This window comes from Megachile rotundata, chromosome 16 (assembly GCF_050947335.1).
Source record: "Megachile rotundata isolate GNS110a chromosome 16, iyMegRotu1, whole genome shotgun sequence".
Taxonomy (NCBI): Eukaryota; Metazoa; Arthropoda; class Insecta; order Hymenoptera; family Megachilidae; genus Megachile; species Megachile rotundata.
Genome location: NC_134998.1, coordinates 5,448,442 through 5,473,380, shown reverse-complemented (window position 1 = coordinate 5,473,380; position 24,939 = coordinate 5,448,442). Strand labels below are relative to the sequence as shown.

The window sequence follows — 24,939 nt, the reverse complement described above, 5'->3', positions numbered from 1 at the left end:
AAATATAATAATAAATGACTATTGTAAAAAATAATATAAAATATAAAAAAGAACACTGTAACAATAATGATGTGAAATGCAAAATGAAAAGTGTCAAAAAATAAATAAAATATGTAGTAAACAAAATATAGTAATAAATCCATATTCCCAAAAATGACATAAGATTAAATACAAAACAAAAGAATATATTAAAAGTGTCACAAAACCAAAAATATAATAACAAATAAACATACCAAAAATTAATATATCATAAAAAATGCAAAACTTATATGAAAAAGAAAATACAAAACTTATATGAAAATATAAGTATATTAAAAATATGTTAACTTGAACATAGTCAAAGACTCATAAGCCAGTTTATTATTCCTCTATTTTCCCAGTCCAGTTTCAATTTGAATACAAATGGTCGTTAAACGACCGCAAATCTAGTTTTAATTAAGACGAATTTAATAACGTACAAACATTTCTGAGTACGTAATGTATTATGCATCGAGACACGATAGAAATGGACGAGCAGATCGTAGAATACAGTGGAATCCACGAATATTTTATCGGACGAGTATTCAGCCCGTATCATCTTCGAAATAAAAACTAACGAGCGAGGCAGCCGAGCGGATTATTTAACAGCCACGAATTCAGCGCGAACCCGCGCGGAACCAGAGTGTAAGCGAATTCCGATGGCAACTCTAACGAGATAAATTTTATATTACTGTCATTTAAAAGCGGCGACTTTGTGGCGAAAATTATCCCCTAGTTTCGTGTATCACGCCTCGTATTTCAGCTGAATCGTGTCTTTTCGAACACTCTCTCACCTTCGGATCATAAATAAATTCAGATCGCAGCCAAATCCCACGTGAATGGCACGAATAAAGAGGAACATAAATATCCGTACCGAAATTTGCTCAAATTCTGTCAGATCTGCCGGAAATTCTCGTTTGAAAATAGTGAAATTACGAACAAGATAAATCTTATTTAAGTTACGTTTTGTGGGAATTTGTAGGATACACTTGTGATGAGAATTAGGGATGTGGGTATGTGGAGATCTAGGGATATCAAGGAACATTGAATACTAAGGAGATTTGGATCTAAAGACACTCGGAAACTGGGGACGTTGGGATTGAGGTGATTGAATTTAGGATAATGGGGTGTTGAAGTTTAGATATCGGGATCAAGGTAGTTATGGAGGTATTGAAGTTTAGGAATATTGGAATTTTGGGATATTGGGATTTGGGAGATTTGGGATTTGGGAGATTTGGGATTTGGGAGATTTGGGATTTGGGAGATTTGGGATTTGGGAGATTTGGGATTTGGGAGATTTGGGATTTGGGAGATTTGGGATTTGGGAGATTTGGGATTTGGGAGATTTGGGATTTGGGAGATTTGGGATTTGGGAGATTTGGGATTTGGGAGATTTGGGATTTGGGAGATTTGGGATTTGGGAGATTTGGGATTTGGGAGATTTGGGATTTGGGAGATTTGGGATTTGGGAGATTTGGGATTTGGGAGATTTGGGATTTGGGAGATTTGGGATTTGGGAGATTTGGGATTTTGGAGATTTGGCATTTGGGGAATTTGGGATTTGAGAAACTTGGGATTTGGAAAATTTGGCATTTGGGGAATTTGGGAGATTTGGGATTTGGGAGATTTTGGATGTGGGAGATTTGGGATGTGGGAGATTTGGGTTTTGGGAGATTTGGGATTTGGGAGATTTGGGATTTGGGAGATTTGGGAGATTTGGGATTTGGAAAACTTGGCATTTGGGGAATTTGGAATTTGGGAGATTTGGGATTTGAGAAACTTGGGATTTGGAAAATTTGGCATTTGGGGAATTTGGAATTTGGGAGATTTGGGATTTGGGAAATTTGGCACTTGGGGAATTTGGGATTTGAAAAACTTGGGATTTGGAAAATTTGGCATTTGGAGAATTTGGAATTTATGGATATTGGGATTAGAAACATTCAAATTTCATGTATCCTCCAAAAAACTGTAATACATCTATAATAATGATTCCTAAGAACGTTTGTCTAAATATCATTCCCGTTACAAAGATCATGTTCTTTTACGATGTCACAAAAGAATGTATTTTATCTCGAAAAACAATTGTACTTCGTCCAATTTTTTTGCTCCTCTTCATTTCACAACTTTTCAATTTCTTTTGCTTTTTTGTCAGAAGTAATTCTCTCCGCTTCCCTTTATCCTCCTCCAGCGGCTATTTATCTCGTTTTTTTATCCGTGTCTTTTCCCCGGTAGCCGTCACTCGTTTAACTTTGTCGCGGAATTTATACGGTAGAACGAACGGTGCAAACTTCCGAACGAAAACAGAGATATATAAAGCACGATCGACGGAATCGAACTAATTATTACCTCGTTTCTGTGTGTTGCAGGTAAGCCGTTTTCGACGATTACAATGGAATGCAACGTGAGTAGCGTTATTAATTATAATTTATTATCGTCGTGAAATTTTCGTCATACGTGCTCTCGAATTCGGAAGAACGAATTTTACGTGCGTATGTTTCGACAGGATGAATTTTACATGCATATCTTTCGGGAGAACGAATTTTAGTCATTCTTTTGAGAGAGCGAAAGGTACCGGTGTCAACCCATGAGTTGGCGCGTGAGCGACTCAGAGTAAAAGAAGCTTTGGACATATTTAATCAGACATTTAATCGTTACTGTAAATATTGTTAACACATGTGAATCATATAATGCAAACAATTAATATAAACTAATGTTACAATATTACAAGACTTATGTTTATAGTGGAAGCTTGTAGATTTATGTAACGAAAACCTAACCTCGAATCAAATTGATGCGTCGCCATATTGAAAACGTTCGTAACACGTAAACCACTCGTGTTAACCGCACGTTTATCATACAATAAACACATAATATATCTGCTTACTGTTAACATTCATATTGTACAAAACAAGGTAGTCAATTTGTGTTGATCGGCTGCTTTTATAATTAAACTTGAATATCGGTAGTTTTATGAAGTTTAATCTGTTTGTTATAATATTGTGTAATGACGCACACTGCGCAGACTTGTCTTCGCCGCCATTAATCTTATAATATCCGGTGATGCATATACAGATGTCAACCCACGAGTTGGCGCGTGATCCCAAATTGGGTATTTCACTCATTCTTGAGAGAATTCTCTGAGAACTATGGGTTAGGATCCCATGGTCCCTAGAGTCTTCATGGTTCCCAAGACTCCCACATTCCATATCCATAGTTTCAGTCTCCAGTGCCTCTAAGTCCGCTAGGACCTCCACAGTCCACAGTCCCTGGATCCCTAGGTCACATCCCCACATTCTCTACAGTTCCTGAATTTCCTAGATTCTCACAGTCCTCGGAATCGCCATATTTCCTAGCTTCCAGAATCCCTACGTTTCCTTGGATCATCACAGTCTCTACTGTAGACAAGCCAGGAATTGGCGCGAAGGTCGAGCCAGAGTAAAAGAAGCCACTCGCTCCACCTAACCCACCGTGAACACTTCCAGTTACATTTCGGCAAATAAGAATAATGACAATAACTGCTGAACGCAATTCGCACTATCTCACTCTCGAGACGTTTGCCGACTGTCTTTGGCCTAATTGGTGTGCGAGAGCCAATATACCGAAAAAGGCGTCCATTTTTCTATTCTGACCAATCGGAGCTCTGAACGCGTCAGCCTCACGCGCCAACTCATGGGTTGGCATCGGTAGATGGTGGAGCTATAGGGATGAGATGTAGCTATTTGAGAGACTAGGAGCACTGTGATACATGGATAATTACAAAGTTTGTATACAAAGTTTCATACAAGTTTGAAATAATCAAATTAAAAATCTAAAACAGTATAAGACATTAAAATGATCTTATTTAAGCAAAACTGACCTATTCATCTGAACAATCTTTGGCCTAATTGGTGTGACCGACCCAATATACCGAAAAGGCGTCCATTTTTCTATTCTGACCAATTTTAGCTCTTCTAAACATCGACCATAGCTACCTAAACCTCTTCAAGCGCCAACTCTTGGGTTGACATCGGTACGAATGTATCCTTAGCTCTCATTTTACCAGAGAATCGGGCAACACTGAATAATATCCGTTCAAACGAAAGGAAACTCGATTAAAATATTTGCCGGCCCCTAACAAGGGGGCGCGAAATGTTTAATCTTCGCGCAGCTACGACGCTAACCCGGCTATTATCCTCTCGACCGGAGGCGAGAGAATTTCTGCCCACGGAACTTTTCTATTTTTAATTCAATCTCTGCCGAGAAATTTTTCTTCTACGTCGCCCCGGGATGTAAGATAATTCAGCGACCGCTCGCCTTTGTGCACTTCCGCCGCGCAATATCGCGCTGTGTTACGTGGAATAATCTACGAGTGAACACGCGTTAAGAACTTACTACGGTCGATAAGGTTAGGTCAATGACGCCATTTTACTGATATACCGCGCAATTTGATATGTTATTCGGAAATCTTAGAAGCTTGAGGAAGTATTTGTAGATCTAGAAATTTGGGAAGATATTCTGGGAACTTAGCATCTAGGGTTTGAGGAAAAATTGATTATTTGACAATTTGAAAATTTGGACACTAAGTTCGAAATCTATAAGCTTGAATATACGAAGTTCGTAAGTTCAAAAATTAAATTTGCAGGCTTGTAAATTTATAAATTTGAGAATATTGAAATAAAAAAATATAGTTTCAAAAATTCCAAAACGAATATCTGCAAACCATAAAATTTGAAATGTAAAAAAATTCCGAAATGATGCAAGAAAACAGAAACGCAATAACGAAAAACCGTAACCGATAGATATGGCACAAGCTACGCAAAGGCGAGCAAGGAGAGCAAAGTATTCGAACAAAATGGATGAATGTATCGATCAGAGAAGATGTACATAAAAAGAGGGTATCGATTGCGAGTGGAAAGGCGGGTCGAACACGTTTGAAGTGTTCGACGCAGGGAAACCATTATTACTGGAACGACAAGCAATTAACCATTTCCCGCGAGTGGAAACGGGAATCTAAAAAAAAAGGAAAGAAGCGAAAGGAAGAACAGCGTGCACGGTTATCCAGGACTTATTGAAGCACTAACGGAAAACGTTCTACGGTACTGGCAGCGATGAGTGGCGAATTAATGGAGTCCAAAGACTAGGAAGTCTTGTTTACGAGCGACACAGTTCATCGGAGCATAAATACGGCGAGGAAAAAGGGAAGACAGAAAGCTGGGGAAACGGAAAGAGATAAAGGGAATCGGCGGCGGCGATCGTTACGAAATGCACGGTATTACCATCCCGGGTTGGCTACCTCTTCTCGATCATTATTATTATATCGGAATCCGAGGCATGCGATATAGTAGGCGGTCGGTCGGTGCTTTTTGTCGGCAACGAAAATATTTCGCGCGAGAAAAGAGGAAGCCGTGACCGGATGCCGTTTCGATATTACAGATCGGGATAATCAGCGCTATATTTCAGACGTGTGCAAACTTCTCGGAACGCCTTTTCCTCTAATTGGATTAAAAACTTCCTTCGTTTTTAGGGAGTGTATTGGATATTGCTAATCTAGGGATATTTCCAGATAGGGGCGTATAAGGACGTTTCGTATGGGGATAATTGTACATGTGTACATTTGGAGATATAGGAGTCTAGAGATATAATCTACACTACCGTCCATAAGTATCCGGACACTTGGTTTCGTTACATAAAACATAGTTGAACTTTGTACGAAAGGTATTTAGGGTTATCATATCATTTGTAATAATTATTATTATCTTTTTTGAGGTGTCATAACGTAATAGAATTAATTTTTAAGTACAAATTATACAATGAAAGTGTGAAAGTAAAATTCATGTCCAGAAGTACAAAGTCCATATTTGGGAATCTAATGAAACGCTTTCGATTCTAAAAAAAATTTTAATTTCTACTGTGTTTCATTTCTATGGTGCAGAACGTATTCAGAGGGTTCTTTGATATGTTTCAAGTGTTTGTAAACTGTTGGTAGATGTTTAGGTTTCCTCAATGGAGATAAGAATGGAGGTAACGCTACGCACTCGACAGTTTCGGTTTAGTTCGTCTGTAGCTTCTTTTCCATCAAGATATGAGTTCCAAACGAGAATTATCAATCGAAAAACGTTCCAGTATTCTGACTTTCGCAGAGAAAAAAATCTGAGAATATAGATAAAAAAATCTGAAAAGAATCTGGGAATATAGATAATACAGGTGATCTAGGGACACAGATATCTAGAGTGTAGGAATTTAAGAACCTAGGTATGTAGAAATCTAGGGATGACTTTAAGAATAATGAAACCTAGGAATGTTTGAATCTGGAGAATCTAGGAATATTGTATTCCATGAATATTGGAATCTAAAATTAAAACTTTTAGTTAGTGAAGAGTTATTTTGTGACACAATAAAAATTTTTAGGCACTGATGATGAGGACAAATGTTTGAAAATGAAAAAAATTAAAATTATACAATGATTACTATAATTATAATTTACTAATAAGTTGTACAGAAATTGGAAAAATATGAATTTACAAATCTGCAAAATTTTCTAAATCTAAAATCTCCAAATCCATTCGAGTACGAAAAACGAAAGTGTCTGAACATTTCCTAAAGATGCAAAACAATTTATGAATACCATGATGAGCACGGAAGTCGCCTCAAAGAGCATAGAGATGGGATTCGGAATAACACACAGTAATTACACTGGTAATTTAAAGTAACGTATTGAAATATTAGATCGGATAATTAAATTCGGAATAAATTCCTCGGCTAAATTATGAACCTATTAAGTACTCACGTAGAGTAATGCCTAAGACAGAATGCAGACTTAATCTAAGTCCATAAAATTATTTAGAACCGTTAAATCCTTTTACGTTAATTAACGATTTTATTAAACTTTGTCAAATAATTCATATCGAAATTATCTCATTAATTCAAGAAGAAAGTCGGTGCATTTAATTAACATGTAATAAACATTATTTTATACTGTTTTAATAGGACACGATTGCAGGACCTTTTCTTTATATTAATATACTTTTTAACCAATTTGCAGCTGTTCTAAACTTATGGATTGACATCGCAACTATAAATATTAAATATGAAACATCGTGAAAATACTTGTTGAAATTTGTTAAAAATAAAAACACCTAATTTAATTTTTAGTTACTGTGACAGTGTGAAGTTATACCTAAAAATCTGATAAAAAATCATTATAAAAATGTTGATCTAAATAAAAATTTTTATTCTAAAACTTTGACAGGATTCTTTTCACATATTAATTTTTTGAGGATGAAAGGCAGAAAAGGAATTATTTTAACCCTGATGTACACATAATTTCCATAATTGGTAGAACATAATAATAAATTTCAATGTTTCAACCAATTATTCCCGACTTTATTGTCGAAATCTCTTTTTTCAAACAGACAAAGAAACTTCACGGTACAAACACCATTTCAGTTAATGAAGTCCGGTTAAGGTATATTAATGACATTCATTACGAGCGGTACGGCCGCTTTATTATTCACTGCTTTCTGTACTCTTATTCGATTCTCATTTTCTCCCCATCCGTTAATGAAAACGAAACGATACTTTCTCCGATCCGTTTTTCCAGGCTTTGCCTTTTCCAGCGCAACTTTTCCGCCGTGCTAATTGCAGCTGAGAAAACTTCTCGACGCTCGAACGCTTCAGTGACAACGTGTTTAATGCCTTGTTTATTGCACTGTATTAGTCTTTTATTATATTTTTTTACATATCTAGTTTCCTATATTCCTAGATTCATGTATCCCCATTTTCATAAGTCGATTTTCTGTATTCCACATTCATATATCTCTAGATTTGTATATTTCTAATTTTCTTTTTCTATTCCTAATTTTATTTTTTTAATTTTCAAACATTTGTTCTCGTCATCAAAAATTTTTATTGTGTCACAAAAATCTTCTAGGTCAAAACAACTCTCCACTAACTACAAAAATTACAAGATAGGATAGTAAATTATAATTATAGTAATCATTGTATAATTTTATTTTTTTAATTTTCAAACATTTGTCCTCATCATACAAAAATTCTTATTGTGTCTTAAAAATCTTCTAGGTCAAAATAACTCTTCACCAACTACAAAAATTACAAGATAGTACAGTAAATATAATTATAGTAATCATTATATAATTTTAATTTTTTTAATTTTCAAACATTTGTCATCATCATCAAAAATTGTTATTGTCACAAAAATCTTCTAAGTCAAAATAACTCTTCACCAACTACAAAAATTACAAGATAGTACAGTAAATATAATTATAGTAATCATTATATAATTTTAATTTTTTTAATTTTCAAACATTTGTCATCATCAAAAATTTTTATTGTCTAAAAATCTTCTAGGTCAAAATAACTCTTCACTAACTAAAAAAATTACAAGATAGGATGTTAAGCTTCTTCCAGAATGAAAAAAACCTTTCGAAAGGCTATAGAAATGGCCGGCGTTCAATGGAACAAAAGTACAGTCGTAAATCTATTGCGAACTTTCGGTGAAGAAAATAATGGCTGCGAGTCCCTGTTCTTAATGCAGAAAGTTTAATGATATTAATGAAAGTAGTATGGTATAGCAGAACGAGCTGCATTGCCGCTTTAATACACCAGCTTTAATAATGTATGCTTCATTTACATTTTACTGAATGAGAGAGCCAGCATTAGCGATACCACTTTTAATTATTTCGAAACAGGAAATTTGGGGAAATTCGCGGACCGTGATTTCTATCCTGCTCTTTGACAAACTGCGAACACAATCAAATATCTTTGCTCGTCTCATTCAATTTCAAATTAAATTTTAATAGAAATATTGACGGAAACTAGTTCAATACTTTATAAAGTTTATTTATATATAAATACTATTTTTTTTAATTTTTTAAATTTGTGTGATTTTATTGGTTGATATAAGTTTTGACATTGTTTTTGATAGTATTTGAAATAAATTTTGTGTTACTGTTTTTTATTAATGACTGAAATAAGTTTTAATGATTGACAATTGAAAATAAAAAATCTCATCACAAATCTCTAAATTTAATAACTGAAAAATTACGTCACAAAAATTAATTAACATCCCTCATCAAACCACATCATTCGAATATTTCACAATTTTAAAAAATCTCATCTCAAATCTCTAAATCTAATAACTGAAAAATTACGTCACAAAAATTAACATCCCTCATCAAACCTCATCATTCGAATATTTCACAATTTTAAAAAATGTTATCACAAATCTCCAAATCTGATAACTGAAAAATGACGTCACAAAAATTAATTAACCCGCATCAAAGCTCATTCGAATATTGCAGAAGCATCCAAGCAAATATCAGAAGCGGTAATAATTTTCCACGGTCCGATATGTGAACCCTGACGAGTTAATCTTCAGCGAACGATAAGTACCGATGTAGTAATAATACTCGGTTCCGGAAAGTTGAGTTTCCTCTCGCAGTTCCCATCAACTCATCCATAAACATCCATATCTATTTTCCCACTCGATTCCATTAATAAACTCCTTATCTTCCATTTTACATGACCAAATAGAAACCCACTCCGCGTATTAACCATGTACTTACACGCCATAATACATTTCTATTTCGAGTTTACTCACTGTCGACAGAAATGAACTATAGTTGCATCTGAATCCAACGAAAAGTATTCATAACTCGAAAAAGAAAGTGTTTCCAGGCTGTTAGAAGCGGTGGAAGTAATTGAAGAAAATAACCGAGGGTTCGCACCGAGAACATAAATTGTTGTTTGTTTTTCATAAAACGCTTCACGCATCTTGGCGTATACGCATGCGCGACTGTGAACATTAACTCAGATCATTTGGATGCGTGTGAACGAGAGAAAAACGCATATTGCGAACGAATGAACGCATGACTAAACACACCGGTGAAAATGAGCGTGACGAGAGGATACGTGCTGGACTTTGACACATATGAATCACTATGGATCCCCTGCGAGATAAAACATGGTGCACGCAGTTTTGGATCGTTTAGAGGTTGGGGACTTTCAGACTTTGTGGGGTTGTAGGTCGTTCATATAGCTAAATTTTTTTGTTTTTGGGTGTAGGAAAATTTGCACTTGGAAATTTGGGAATTTTTGAATTTTCACATTTTTTAATTTTGCGGGTTAGAATTTTGAATTTTGCTTATGAAAATTTTTATATTTTGTATGTAGAAATTTTCAAATTTTGCATATGGCACTCTTGAACCTTGGAATTTTCAAATTTTTAGATTTTGTATATAGCACTCTTGAACCTTGGAATTTTCAAATTTTTTAATTTTGCATATGGCACTCTTGAACCTTGGAATTTTCAAATTTCTTAATTTTGCATATGGCACTCTTGAACCTTGGAATTTTCAAATTTCTTAATTTTGCATATGGCACTCTTGAACCTTGGAATTTTCAAATTTTTTAATTTTGTATATGGCACTCTTGAACCTTATAATTTTCAAATTTTTAGATTTTGTATATTGCACTCTCGAATCTTGGAATTTTCAAATTTCTTAATTTTGCATATGACACTCTTGAACCTTGGAATTTTCAAATTTTTTAATTTTGCATATAGCACTCTTCAACCTTGGAATTTTCAAATTTTTAGATTTTGTATATTGCACTCTCGAATCTTGGAATTTTCAAATTTTTTAATTTTGCATATGGCACTCTTGAACCTTGGAATTTTCAAATTTCTTAATTTTGCATATGGCACTCTTGAACCTTGGAATTTTCAAATTTTCAAATTTTGTATATGGTACTCTCGAATCTTGGAATTTTCAAATTTCTTAATTTTGCATATGGCACTCTTGAACCTTAGAATTTTTCAATTTTTTGGACATGGCATTTTACAAAAATTTATCAAATAAATATAGAAATTCTTCCACATTTCAAATAAATATAAAATCATATTCTCTCATATATCAAATAAATGAAAATTTGCCATGTTGCAACTAAAGTGGAACACCCTGTATAAGGACATTAGATCGCAGGGAATCAATTCCCGGCTAACAGAACATCGGGATGCAAAATCGAAGCGCCAAATGGTGCGTGCTAGTAGGCGTTACATATGCACGTTTCACGGTCGGCCAGTCACGCCATTTGCCCTACCGTTCGCCATAATTTACACCTAGACGAAGTCCAATGAAATCGTATTCGCTGCACGCTCAATTTATTAATCCATTAACTAATCAATATCCTTTAAGATGTACAACCACGAAAAAAGGATGAAAATCTACCTGCGCTAATCGTCGACCACCGAACCGACTATGCCGGTATAAACTTTGCTTTTACACATCGTGCATTTATACGTAATTACTGGAAGGAAGCACGATAGCACACTAGCACGTACTCGTTAAACGTTTATAATCATGATATGTCCATTAATAAATATATAGAGTGCTCCATTTTTGTCTTCGAAAATTTATTGCCATATGCAAATGGTAATGACTTGTGGAAGGCTTAAGTATTTTGTTACAAAATAATTAAAACGTGGTTTTATGTAGTTTATTGAAAACTTATTAGAGAAGCAGTCAAACAAAACACGAGTCATTTAAACAAAGTTGCACTGCTTTTCTTGAAGTCATATACAGTGTGTCCCAAATTTTTAGAACATTATCAGTATGTTCTATAAATAAAGTAAAGTATATGTTCACATAAACATTTCCTCTTATTTTTATTTATAAAATATTCTAGTAAAGGTACATAAACAAAATTGAAACACCCTGTATATGATATTGAAGAGAGCAGTCTGTCATTTTCTGTCCATTTTCTATTTTTGTTATAACTTTTTAATAAAGTGATAACCTAATAAATTACTATTTTGATACATTATTTTTACAAGTAGTATATATAAATAAAATAGGAACACCCTGTATATACACAAAGTGTCATGACTCAATATAAACAGTAAGTAAAATGAAGAGAAAAATTTGGAATGAAATTAGTCTGAAAGTTTGTCATCGATATAAGGAAGTTAGCCATCTTGTCGAAAAGTATCAGTCCATCAAGATGGCCGACACACAACGCTAGGAGCAACTGCTGACTCGAAGCTTATTCACCTTTATGGACCGACTCAGCTAATCCACAAAGGTTTTTCTCGGTCGAGCGACGAGTTCGTCGCAGAAGAAAGCAAAAGAGCAACGGACAAGGAAGGCCGAGTTTGTTAAACGACTTCGGAAGACAATTGCCGCTGCTTTTCGTCCGTTCCGTTTCGATCGATTCTCCTGGGTCGTGTTCGACGCGAAAAAACTCTTAGGACGAGGTTGCTACGCGGTCGAGTTTCCGCTTTGTACTTGCAACTTGTTCGATATAGCCTTTCCCAAGACTATTGACGATCGATAATCTCAAAAGTATCGGCAACGTGAGAAAATACCGCTTTTCTGAAGGAAACGATAGGTCGCCTTTCAATTAATGTATGGATTTTATTTGTATACGATGGACTCTGCCATATATCGAACAGTATTTTCAGTTTTAGGTAAAAATTTAGAAAGTGAAATTTGAAATTGTATGTTTGAAAATTTGTCGACCTTGGAACATTTTGGTGACAATTTATAAGTTTGAAAAATTCTAAAAAATTATATTTGTGCACTTTTCAAAATTCTATTACAATGTTTTTTCTTTTTAATTCCGTCAAAATACTAATTATTTTTATTACTTCATCTATGAAAAATACTCTTGTAAGAAATGTAGCATGCGACCCTAGCGGAGGCGTCAGTGAACTAATAAAAATGGCCGCCGCCTTTCGCTGTAACAAAACATATTACCAGCGACAAAATTCCCAAAATCCCTAACATTACAAAACTCTTTAATCATTTTCTCCGATCTCAACAAACTTCCAACTACAATTTATAAATTTATATAATTTATATAATTTTTAAATTTGTATAAAGATACTTGGATATTTAAGTACCGAGATTAGCGGTGTTCGGTCATAAATTTTCGCAATAAACGCGTCTATTAGTCGGTTCGATAAAAGGAATGATCCGGCGCAATCACTAATTAGTCGTTTAGCGAGCTGTTCCGTCAGCTGTAAAGCACCGGAAGACAGTAAACGTTGGAGCAACCGGGGTGGAAGGAAAAGAACGAAGGCAGCAGCCCTGTAATGACCTTTTGTCTTAATGCTTCTACGACGTTGGCCGCTCCTCTTAACCATTTTGCTTCCTTGTGTTCCTTTCCTCTTTCTGTCTGCTACTCGTCGACCCTCGAATACGGTTCCTTTTCCCTCTTTGTCTCTTTCGTTCCGACCCGGTTGCACGCTCGATCTTTCAGCTATCCGCAAGGAAACACCTAGTGCCCCGTAGATTTATGGCCGCGGCATAAGAAATTCTATAGCGTTCGCTTGTTCCGAAGAATCTTATCGAGATTCGAGATTTCCGTGGCTTCTTCTGCTATGGACGGGCAATAAACGCGTTCGCCGTTGATGGAGCTAATTACCGCCATTTTGTCTTGGAGACCGTGTCCCGCTTCGCAATGAGGCACATACAGTTACGGGAAGTCGCAAGAACTTGTCCTGGAGCTTTATATGAGCTGGGAAGGAAAATGGTCGTTTCGTGGGCACGAAATGGCGGATGCAAAAATTTTTGATAGAATAGGCAAGTTTTGGTACGGTGTTTTTTAGGCGTTGGGTCAAATTTTTGTCTCATTCGCAGTTTTTAAAGATGACAGATGTGATCATTTTTTAGGAACTGTATTAATTCTATATTGTCAAGGTCTCAATGTCTTAAAGTCTAAAGGTCAGAGTGTCTCATAATTTTAAAATAGTGTTTCAAAGTCTCAGTGTCTTATTGTCTCAATGTCTCATTGTCTCATAACATCAATCAGAGTGCAGATGTTCCTTAGCTCAAGGGTTTTAAAATCTTAGTCTCTCAAAGGCTTAATGTCTTCAAGTCTCAAGATCATAGTGTCTCATAATTTTAAAATAGTGCCTCAAAGTCTCAGTGTCTCGGTGTCTCAATGTCTCATTGTCTCATAACATCAATCAGAGTGTAGATGTTCCTTAGCTCAAGGGTTTTAAAACCTTAATCTCTCAAAGGCTTAATGTCTTCAAGTCTCAAGATCATAATGTCTCATAATTTTAAAATAGTGTTTCAAAGTCTCAGTGTCTCGGTGTCTCAATGTCTCATTGTCTCATAACATCAATCAGAGTGTAAATGTTCCTTAGCTCAAGGGTTTTAAAACCTTAGTCTCTCAAAGTCTTAATGTCTTCAAGTTTCAAAATCATAATGTCTCATAATTTTAAAATAGTGTTTCAAAGTCTCAGTGTCTCGGTGTCTCAATGTCTCATTGTCTCATAGGATCAATCAGAGTGTAGATGTTCCTTAGCTCAAGAGTTTTAAAACCTTAGTCTCTCAAAGGCTTAATGTCTTCAAGTCTCAAGATTATAATGTCTCATAATTTTAAAATAGTGTTTCAAAGTCTCAGTGTCTTATTGTCTCAATGTCTTATTGTCTCATAGCATCAATCAGAGCGCAGATGTTCTAAAACCTTAGTCTCCCAAAGTCTTAATGTCTTCCAATCTCAGTGTCTCAAACCTTCAGTCTCTCAAGTCAGTATCATGGTGTCTCAATATTTGAATGTCTCAGTGTCTCAATGTGTCAATACATCTCAGTGTCTCAATGTGTCAATACACCTCAGTGTCTCGATATCTAAATATCTCGAAGTGTAAGAAACATACACACGAAATTTTTGAATAGCAATAAAATGTCAAAGTTTGCCAACATCTTGAGATAAAAAATGTTCTAAGAAGGCAATCCAACGCACGTTTACGGGGAAACATTCAGTTTGCAGTGGGTAATCGATAGTTGTCTAACACGAGGTTCAGGCACGGTTGATCCTCGGAATATCGAGTGTATCCGTGTCTGTTCTGTATGCGAAATTCCTTGCTGATCTTTCATGCGACATATCCGCTCTGGGTCGTAAGACGACTTACGCTCGTACGGATAAACTCCAAGACTTTGTTCCGAAAGAGATCGCTGCTTTGGGACCGGCGTTCTTCTCCGTCGCGTTTTTCCTCTCCTTTCTCAGACGAAAGATCAAGGAAAGAGACGGTTACATAATACCTTTTTTATCCCTTTACGTAAGTTTCGTCTCCATGACTCCTACAGAAAGAAACTTATTTTATCGGATTAGCTTGTTTGATGCCGCTACAGTATTAGAGATTTTCGTTCGCGAAACTTCTACTACGAATGGACGGAATTAAAGAAGTAAAGTCCCTTTGAGAGATCTTTACATTGGAGGGGATTCGGGGGCGTCTCGTTATATGACCGTTTGGGTAATTTACCTTGTATTCAATTTTAAATATTTAGGTCACTCAGGTTTTTGGTTGAGATTATAGTGTGAGGTTAGGAATTTTTTCTCAAATTATGTCACCAAACTTTTTATTCAACTTCCTATACTTGCTGGTTATTACAGTTTTTCAAATTGTCAAATTTGAGAATTTTGTGACTTGTAACTTTTGGTTTTTAAAATCAGCAATTTTCGAAATTTTAAGTCTTGAAATTTCAAAGTTAGTAAAATTTAAAATCCCTAGATTTTCATATTTCTAAATTTCTGAATCCCTATATTTATAAATTACCAGATTATCAAATTACTAAATCCCTAGATTTGCAAATTCTTAAATTCCCAAATTCCTTGAGTTTGGAATTTACAAATTAAAATCTCTAAATTTCAGAATCCTCAAATTTTTAAATCCCTAAAATTTCTAAATACTCAATTCTCTGAATCCCTAGATCCCCACATCTCATAATTCACTGATTTCCAAATCCATAAATTCTGAAATCTCTGGATCATTAAATCCCCTAATTTTCAGATTCCTAATTCCCTAAACTTCTAAATTTCTAAATGTAAAAGTCCCTAGATTTCTACATTCACAAATCTCCAAATCCTCAAATCTTCAAATCCCTAAATCATTAAATCTCCAAATTATAAAATTCTTAAACTTTTCAATTCCTAATTCCCTACGCTGCTAAATCCCTAAATCCCAAAATCCTCAGATTCCAATCTCTAAATCCAAAAATCCCTAAATTCCTAATATTCTCAAATATAAAACGTGTAAATTTTTAATTCCTAAATTCCTTCATCCTCAAATCCCCAAATCCTCTTATCCTCAAATAAGAAAGTCCATAGATCCCTAAATCCTTTTATCCTTAAACCAGGGAGTCCCTAGATCCCCAAATCCTCTTATCCTTAAATCAGAAAGTCCCTAGATCCCCAAATCCTCTTATCCTCAAATAAGAAAGCCCATAGATCCCCAAATCCCTAGATTTCTTTATTCTGAAATTCCCAAACCACCAAATTTAATAAATCCTCGAAACCCCAAATCCTCTTATCCTCAAATCAGAAAGTCCCTAAATCCCCAAATCCTTTTATCCTTAAATCAGGAAGTCCCCAGATCCCCAAATCCTCTTATCCTCAAATCAGAAAGTCCCTAAATCCCCAAATCCTCTTATCCTTAAATCAGAAAGTCCCTAGATCCCCAAATCCCCAGACTTCTCTATTCTCAAATCCCCAAATTCCTAAATCCTCTAATTCTAAAATCCTCAAACTTATAAATACAACAAATCCCAAATACTCAAATACTATAACCCAGATATCTCTCTCTATATTGCCAAAAATTCAAAAATAACTCCCTATAATAATATAAATAAGCCTACACAAATAATATTCTAGATTTAGTCTACCTAACACTTTCGCTGCCGCAGTTCCGAGAAACGCAGAAAATGCAGATCTGAATTTTTTTCCCCAGTTTCCACGAATCGGCCGAGTGTACGTTAAACCGTAGAAGTCAGACATTCGTCTGGTATACGATAATTGGCACACAGTGGTGATTACACGCGTACACTGAAGGGTACTTGCCGGACAATTTACGCCACTGCACTGGATTTACGGTAGTCGCATTCCGCCGCGTATCTAATAATGTTCAGTGAAAGTTCCCCTTATGCATGGTCGCTCATGTTTACAAGAATGCCTCAGACACGCTCGCAGTTGCACTGCTGCAGTTATTTCCCGTTAATGCACTAAGATCAATTTATAGCGTATACTCGGTTCAGTTCATCATCGATTAATCACCGCTTCAATTACTTCGGGTTATTTCGTCGATTTCGGTATTTTGGGTTTACGTTGTAGATGTCGCTGTGGCGATACATAGATGTCGCTGTGGTCAAATATTTGTCTCTTTTTTGATGTGCTCTGTTTATTGTCTCTTTTTTTTGTTTAAGGTTTTTTCAAATTTATAAATGTCTTCTTTTATCAGAAATGGTAGATGAAATATGTATGAGTTAATAAAGGACTTGCATTTTTTGAAATATTAATATGCTGTTGTAGAGGATTTTTTGACATTAAACATAAATGTTGAATTTGTTTAAGAAACATGCTAATATGTGTTAAATAAATGTAGCAACAAAATGAGAAATTTTAAAGAACGAATATATACTTCGGCAATATAATGAGAGTCTGCTATGTTATCGAAATATGCAATATAATAAAATAATGCAATATATGTATATATTATAATACATAATACAATGCATATATAAAATTCGTAATACTATGTATGTACAATAAGATACATAATACAGTGTACATATAATAAAATTCATAGTGCAATGTATATGTAAAAAATGACATAATACAATATATATGTCACTAAGCACATAATACATGATATATGTGAGCACATTGCTATTTATAAAAAAATAATACATTTTATATACAATAAATTATATGATACAATTTATACATGGCTTTGGGGTTTTGGGGTTTTGGGATTTTAGGGTTTTGGGGTTTGGGGATTTTAGGGTTCTGAGCTTTGGGGATTTTAGGGTTTTGGAGTTTTGGGATTTTAGGGTTTTGGGATTTGGGGATTTTAGGGTTTTAGAATTTCAAAGATTTGGGGTTTTAGAATTTTGAAGATTTAGAGTTTTGGAGTCTTAAAGTTTTAGGGTTTTGGGGTTTTAAGGTTTTGGGATTTTGTGGTTTTAGAGTTTTAAGGTTTTGGGGATCTGGAGTTTTAAATTTTTAAATTTGGATACTTAGAAATTTCAAAATGTTTAGATTTTTAAATATAACAAACATCAAAAGTCCTAAATTTCTAAACTCTCAAATTCTTAAATTCCCAAAGTCCCAAATTGCCAAATTACTGAATTCCCAAATTTGCAAATCCCCAAACTAAATTCCAAACTTCCAAAATTCCAAAATTCCAAAATTCCAAAATTTCAAAACCCCAAAATTCCAAAACCCAAAAATTCCAATACCCCAAAATTCAAAAACCCCAACATTCTAAAATTCCAAAATTCAAAAACCCCAAAATTTCAAAACTTCTCGCGAAGCAGTAAAATTAAAAATTTTTTAAATTCTAAAATTTATAAATCTTACAAGTCTGCAAGCAAATATATATATATATATATATATATATATATGTGATGAAACTATTATTCTACCAATTACTATACTATTAAAAAACAGTACCATGTGTATATAACAAAATACATGACAAATTACATAATACATAAATGATCGCAATACAATTAATCCAAAAAGTGCACGCAACACAAAGCGCGTATCTACATCATAATCTAATGGAAAGGGCTGCATACGTCGTTGCTGATAAAAGGGTTAAAGGGCCTATCGATCGGGAGCAAACGGAATCGATTCAATTACGGGACTACCGAACGAACCAATTAACGCGCGAGTAATTTCAATCGCCGTTGTAATCAGCTTCTCCCCGGTGCGCTTTGACCACGTGCAAACGTTCGCGTCCACGTGACACACGATTATTATATAATCGCCCTCACACTCGTGTCGGCACGCGGAAGCGTAACAACGATATCTGTCTCTCTTGTCGCTGTTATGGATTTCTTGGGAAGATGAAAGCGTGACACTGCGAGAAATCGGGGAAAAGGACCGGTAGGGAGTTTTATGAGATATATAGGGAGTTTTGTACTCAGGTAGGTTTGCATTTTGTGGCTGGAGGCAAGGAGATGCATTAGATTTTCATGGTTTTAGGATTAGTTGAGATTAGGTTTCTGTGGGACTAGTTTATTCTTAGATGCGGGTTTTTGACAGAACTAAGTTATTCTTGAGTTTTGGTTTTTATAGAATTTCCCCAGATTTATGACGATATTGTAAGAAATCGGGGAAAAGGATCAATGAGGAGTTTTACGAGATACATAGGGAGTTTCGTATTTATAGGAAGGTTTGTATTTTGTAGCTAGAGGCAAAGATATACACTAGATTTTGTTAGGTCTAGGGTTAGTTAAGTGTAGATTCCTATAGAAGTAGGTTACTCTCAGGTGCAGGTTTTTATGGAACTAGGTTATTCTTGGGTGTCGGTTTTTATAGTTTCCCCGGATTTATGACTCTTTCAAGTGAAAATTTCTTCTGTCTCCAGTGAAAATTTATTCTCTCCACAAATAGATTTCTGTAGATCCAGGTTATTCTTAGGTCTAGGTTTCTATATAAAACTGGGTCATTGTTACGTCTGGGTTCTTATAGAATTAAGTTATTCTTACGTATACTGATTTCTTTGAGACTGGGTTAGATCTAGGTATCCCCAGATTTGTGTCTCTTTAAAACTTAAATTTTGGTACAACCATATTCTTTCCAGATTTGGATTTCTGTAGAACTAGATTATTTTTAAGTGACGGTTTCTTAAGAACTAGATTAGTCTTAAGTCTAGGTTTCTGTAGAACAACATTTTTCTCAGGTCTAGTTTCCCCTAGATTTCTTCCTCAAGTCCAAATTTTTGTGGAACTATATTTTCCTTGGAATTAGATTTCTAGAGATCTAAATTATTCCTAGGACTATTTTTACTCAAGGTCTATATTTCCTTTACGTTAAAAGTTTTGTACAAGTAGATTCTACTGAAGTCTAGTTTCCCCTAGATTTAAGTCCACACGTCTAAATTTTCATATAACTGTGTTCTCCCCGAAATTACATTTCCATTGATCTAAATTTTTCCCAGGAATATTTATTCTAGCTTTATATTTTCTTTGTGTCGAGATTTCGAAAGAATTAGGTCCTTTTCAGATCTAGTTATCCCTAGACTTATGTTTTCTTCAAGTTTAACTTTCTATGAAAATATATTTTCCTAGGCTGTAATTTCTATAGATCTAATTTATCCTAAGAATATCTTTTTCTTAGACCTACATTTTCTTTGTGTCAAAGTTTCTATGAAAACTTATTATTTTTATATCTAGTGTTCCCTAGATGTATGTCTTCTTCAAGTTTAACTTTCTATTATACTATATTTTCCTAGGCTGTAATTTCTATAGATCTAATTTATCCTAAGAGTATCTTTTTCTTAGACCTACATTTTCTTTGTGTCAAAGTTTCTATGAAAACTTATTATTTTTATATCTAGTGTTCCCTAGATGTATGTCTTCTTCAAGTTTAACTTTCTATTATATTATATTTCTGAAGGCTGTAATTTCTATGAATTTAAATTATCCTAGAAGTATCTTTTCCCTAAACCTATGTCTTCTTTACATCAAGGTTTCTATGAAAACTTATTATTTTTATATCTAGTTATCCCTAGATATATGTCTTCTTCAAGTTTAACTTTCTATTATACCATATTTTTAAAGGCTGTAATTTCTATAGATTTAAATTATCCTAGAAGTATCTTTTCCCTAAACCTATGTCTTCTTTACATCAAGGTTTCTATGGAACCTTATTATTTTTATATCTAGTGTTCCCTAGATTTATATCCTCTCCAAGTCTAATTTCTTACAAGATTAGATTTACATTCTCTCTATATCTAAATTTGTATGAAAGTACCTTTTCTCTTAAATTTCTACATATCCATTTGTGTTACAAAACTACTTTTATTCTGTATCTAGATTTCCCTAGATGTTCATATAGTAAGTACACATGTATAAAAATACAGCATGGTCGTAAATGACGTTAATCTATAAGATATTAAGATAATATGTATCTTCCATATATCTAACTTGCAAAAGAAATATTTCAATTTACAATAGTGTTATTAAACTTTTGTATTATCATGAATGAGTCAATTTTTTGCTACAACTTGTTCTTGTCCCCGATAGACGTTGTTCCTCTTCTCATTCTAAAGATGCTTTTAAACATGCTATTCATCATAGATCGATGCATTTCTTCCCTGGTTCTTATACATCGTTGTAAGGTTCCTTTTACTAACTAATACTGGATTACTTTTTTTGTATTTCTGTCTACTTTACGAACAGCTTTTACTGTAAGGATCATAAGCTGCTTACTCCACTTTCTTTGCTTCATCTGTGACGTCATTTGTAAAATGTACTCTTAAGACCGTTTCCAATCATCAATAAACTAAATCCACTTTGGCAAATTAAAATATTTACAAGATTCTACGCTTGAACATTTGCTAATTTTTGTTTTTGAAAATTTTTAAGTTGGTAAATTTGAGGATTTTTGGATTTTTGGATTTTTGGATTTTTGGATTTTTGGATTTTTGGATTTTTGGATATTTAGATTTTTTAATTTTTGGAGTTTTGAGATTTTGGGGTTTTGAGGTTTTAGGGTTTTGGGGTTTTGGGGTTTTGGGGTTTTGGGGTTTTGGGGTTTTGGGGTTTTAGAGTTTTGGGATTTTAGGGTTTTAGAATTTCAAAGATTTGGGGTTTTAGAATTTTGAAGATTTAGAGTTTTGGAGTCGTAAAGTTTTAGGGTTTTGGGGTTTTAAGGTTTTGTGATTTTGTGATTTTGGAATCTTAGAGTTTTGGAGTTTGGGCTTTTGCAGTTTTAGAGTTTTAAGGTTTTGGGGATTTGGAGTTTTAAATTTTTAAATTTGGATACTCAGAAATTTCAAAATGTTTAGATTTTTAAATATAACAACCATCAAAAGTCCTAAATTTCTAAACTCTCAAATTCTTAAATTCCCAAATTGCCAAATTATAAAATTCCCAAAGTCCCAAATTGCCAAATTACTGAATTACTGAATTTCCAAATTCCCAAATTTGCAAATCCCCAAATCCCCAAACTTCTAAATTCCTACATTCCTAAATCCCCAAATTTCCATATACCAATGTTCAAAAATTCCAAACTTCCAAAATTCCAAAATTCCAAAATTCCAAAATTCCAAAATACTAAAATTCAAAAATTTCAAAATCCCAAAATTCCAATACCCCAAAATTCAAAAACCCCAAAATTCAAAAACCCCAAAATTCAAAAACCCCAACATTCTAAAATTACAAAATTCCAAAACCCCAAAATTCCAAAACCCCAAAAATTCCAAAACCCCAAAATTCCAAAACCTCAAAATTTAAAAACCCCAAAATTCCAAAACTTCTCTATCTCCAAATTCATAAATTAAAAAATCCCCAAACACAGAAGCAGTAAAATAAAAAATTTTTTAAATTCTAATATTTATAAATCTTGCAAGTCTATAAGCTTCTTCTACAACTTCAATATCCAAATATCTAAAACCAATAAAACCTAAGTTTAAATTCCCAGAAACTTGCATATTAAAAAACTGTGGAATTCGATTTCAATAAAATCCCGAATACCGTTTTAATAAAAAATCCCGCGTTACGAATCCTTACAAAAATGTTTGTACAATTTTATTAAAGCCCGGCTTTTATTTCAAATACGGAAGATACGTGGACTAAAATGTCGGATAATTGTGCGCATTTTTTTTCTGCCGCACACTTCAGCTTCCAGGTGTATGAAAAAAACGCGTATTTGAAGGAAATGTCACGGTTCAGATATTGATCAAAATATATAAAAAGCACAAAATGGTTGTTTCCCGGTTTGAAATTTATTCCGGGCCATATATTTTCTCGCGAAATACAGCTGTGTCTAATAAAACTTCATATTCGCGTTGTAAATACGTCACAAATTGCGTGCAAAAATTGCATTAAATATTTGAAAGCTAACTTTTATACATTTCATTTTTGCACAGGCGATATTTGATTCTGGAAAATGTTCAACTCTTTTCAGCGGGAAAATTTGCAAAATCAACTGAATGAAAAGTCGTGCTATTAATAGAAAATTTCATACAGCAATTTGCTTTCTACAAATAAAGTCTTTTATGTTACTTCCTCAGGAATTATTTATAAAATAAATATTTTGTGCTTATTAACTTAGCAAATTCATTTTGCTTCATATCTGCAAAAGATTTTATGTTATTATAAAAATTAGATTGTTGTGACAAGACGAGGAATTAAGTATTCATTCGATGCTGCATGCTAAAATCTATAATGCGAAATAATTGATCAGATTTTCTATTGAACCAGGTCATGTTATCAAGAATTCAATACCTGATTATTATTTCATGTAATAAATTTTATGTCAAGAGATAATGACGGTTTCAATAGTCCATGTATATTGTTAATGAAAATGCGTTGCATTATGCAAGGACAGAAATATTTCACATATTATTTCAGCAGAAATTTCATTATTTCATTTAGGTGACTTTTCTGTATTTTTTCAGTTTAGAAAATTTTTAATTTTTACAATAATGGCAAGAAAATATTTTTTATTAAAAAAAATTGTAGCAAAATATTTGTTGTAAATTTGCAGTGAAATATTTATTTATAAATACATAATTTTTAGTGTTTAAATAAGTTTGTTTTAAGTAGGTTTATTTTAGTAAATAAATATTTAAAATTAGGAAGATGATGTATAATTAACTCATCATTTATTAAAAAAATAAATTATTAAATACTTTTCATAACTTTTGTTAATTAATGTTAAATTTAATTCAATTATTAAATTAATATTAATATTGAATATTAATTATTTAATTTGATAATATTATCTAATATTAACTGTTTAATTTAATGATATTATTATTTGATATCAAATATTCAATTTAATTATATTATTAAATATTGAATTTGATGATGTTATTATTAAAAATTAAATATTTAAGAATTTCAAAAATAAGAACCTGTATGTGCAGTTGCATTCTTATCTGTATTGATAGAATTTAAAATATGAATTAACTATTTATGTTAATTATTTTATTTTGTTATTTTTGTTGTAATAATATATTTTGATTGTTATTTATTTTATTTTATTTTATTTTATGTGCAGTTGCATGCTTATGTGCATTTATAGAATTTAAAATGTTTACTAACTATTTATGTTAATTATTTATTTTATTATTTTTGTTATAATAATATATTTTGATTGTTATTTATTTTATTTTATTTTATGTGCAGATACATTCTTATCTGCATTTATAGAACTTAAAATATTACTTAATTATTTATGTTGTTTATTTTATTTTTGTTTTATTATAATAATATATTATAATTGTTATTTATTTTATTTTACTTTATTTAATGTGCAGTTACATTCTTATCTGCATTGATAAAATTCAAAATATTAATTAATTATTTATGTTGTTTATTTTAATTTTTTTTTTTTGGTTGTAATAATATATTATGATTGTTATTTACTTTATTTGTTAAACATATCTCCAGAGTCTATACGACCACAATAATGCATAAAAGCAATTGGTTGAAAGATGCAGTTTGTTATCTATTAAAATCGGAAGATGCGCAGAGATGATTCAGTGGCAGTTGCAAATCGACTTCATCGTTCGAGTAATCGACGCGAATAGCAAAAGCAACCCAGTCACTATCATTGACAGTAGGCATCAATCGTAAGCGAACTCTCGAACGCGTATCGACGTCGATCGTGCGGATCGATCGATACCGTGGCGCCTTTAATAACGAAGAAGATGTATCTTTAATCGTTTCTCACGATCGTCTGCTCGGTTCCGTTCTTCTGATTAATTGCAGCCGATACAAAGAACCGTATCGAACCGATTTTTGCAGCGTATCCGTCGAGATCCGCGCTACGATTCGATGCGAGCTTGGTGCAATGAACTTTTGCGCTTACAGCAATAATCTCGGTCCAATAAAACGGATTGATCGTTAATTAAGGCAAGTGGATCAAAACAGTTTGATAAATGGAGGCCGTTAGATTGAT

The 24,939-nt window shown here is 33.4% G+C and overlaps 1 protein-coding gene and 1 long non-coding RNA gene across 3 annotated transcripts in view; both read left to right on the top strand.

The window, feature by feature from the left end:
- Positions 1–24,939, top strand: part of LOC100882449 (CCR4-NOT transcription complex subunit 6-like twin) — a 620,172-nt gene that overhangs the window by 210,448 nt on the left and 384,785 nt on the right. The gene's annotated exons all lie outside the window — the stretch shown is intronic.
- Positions 1–24,939, top strand: part of LOC143266068 (uncharacterized) — a 265,310-nt gene that overhangs the window by 48,344 nt on the left and 192,027 nt on the right. Inside the window, exon 2 of the long non-coding RNA XR_013041084.1 lies at positions 2,385–2,419. This is a non-coding gene — a long non-coding RNA (uncharacterized LOC143266068). The remainder of the gene's footprint in view (positions 1–2,384; positions 2,420–24,939) is intronic.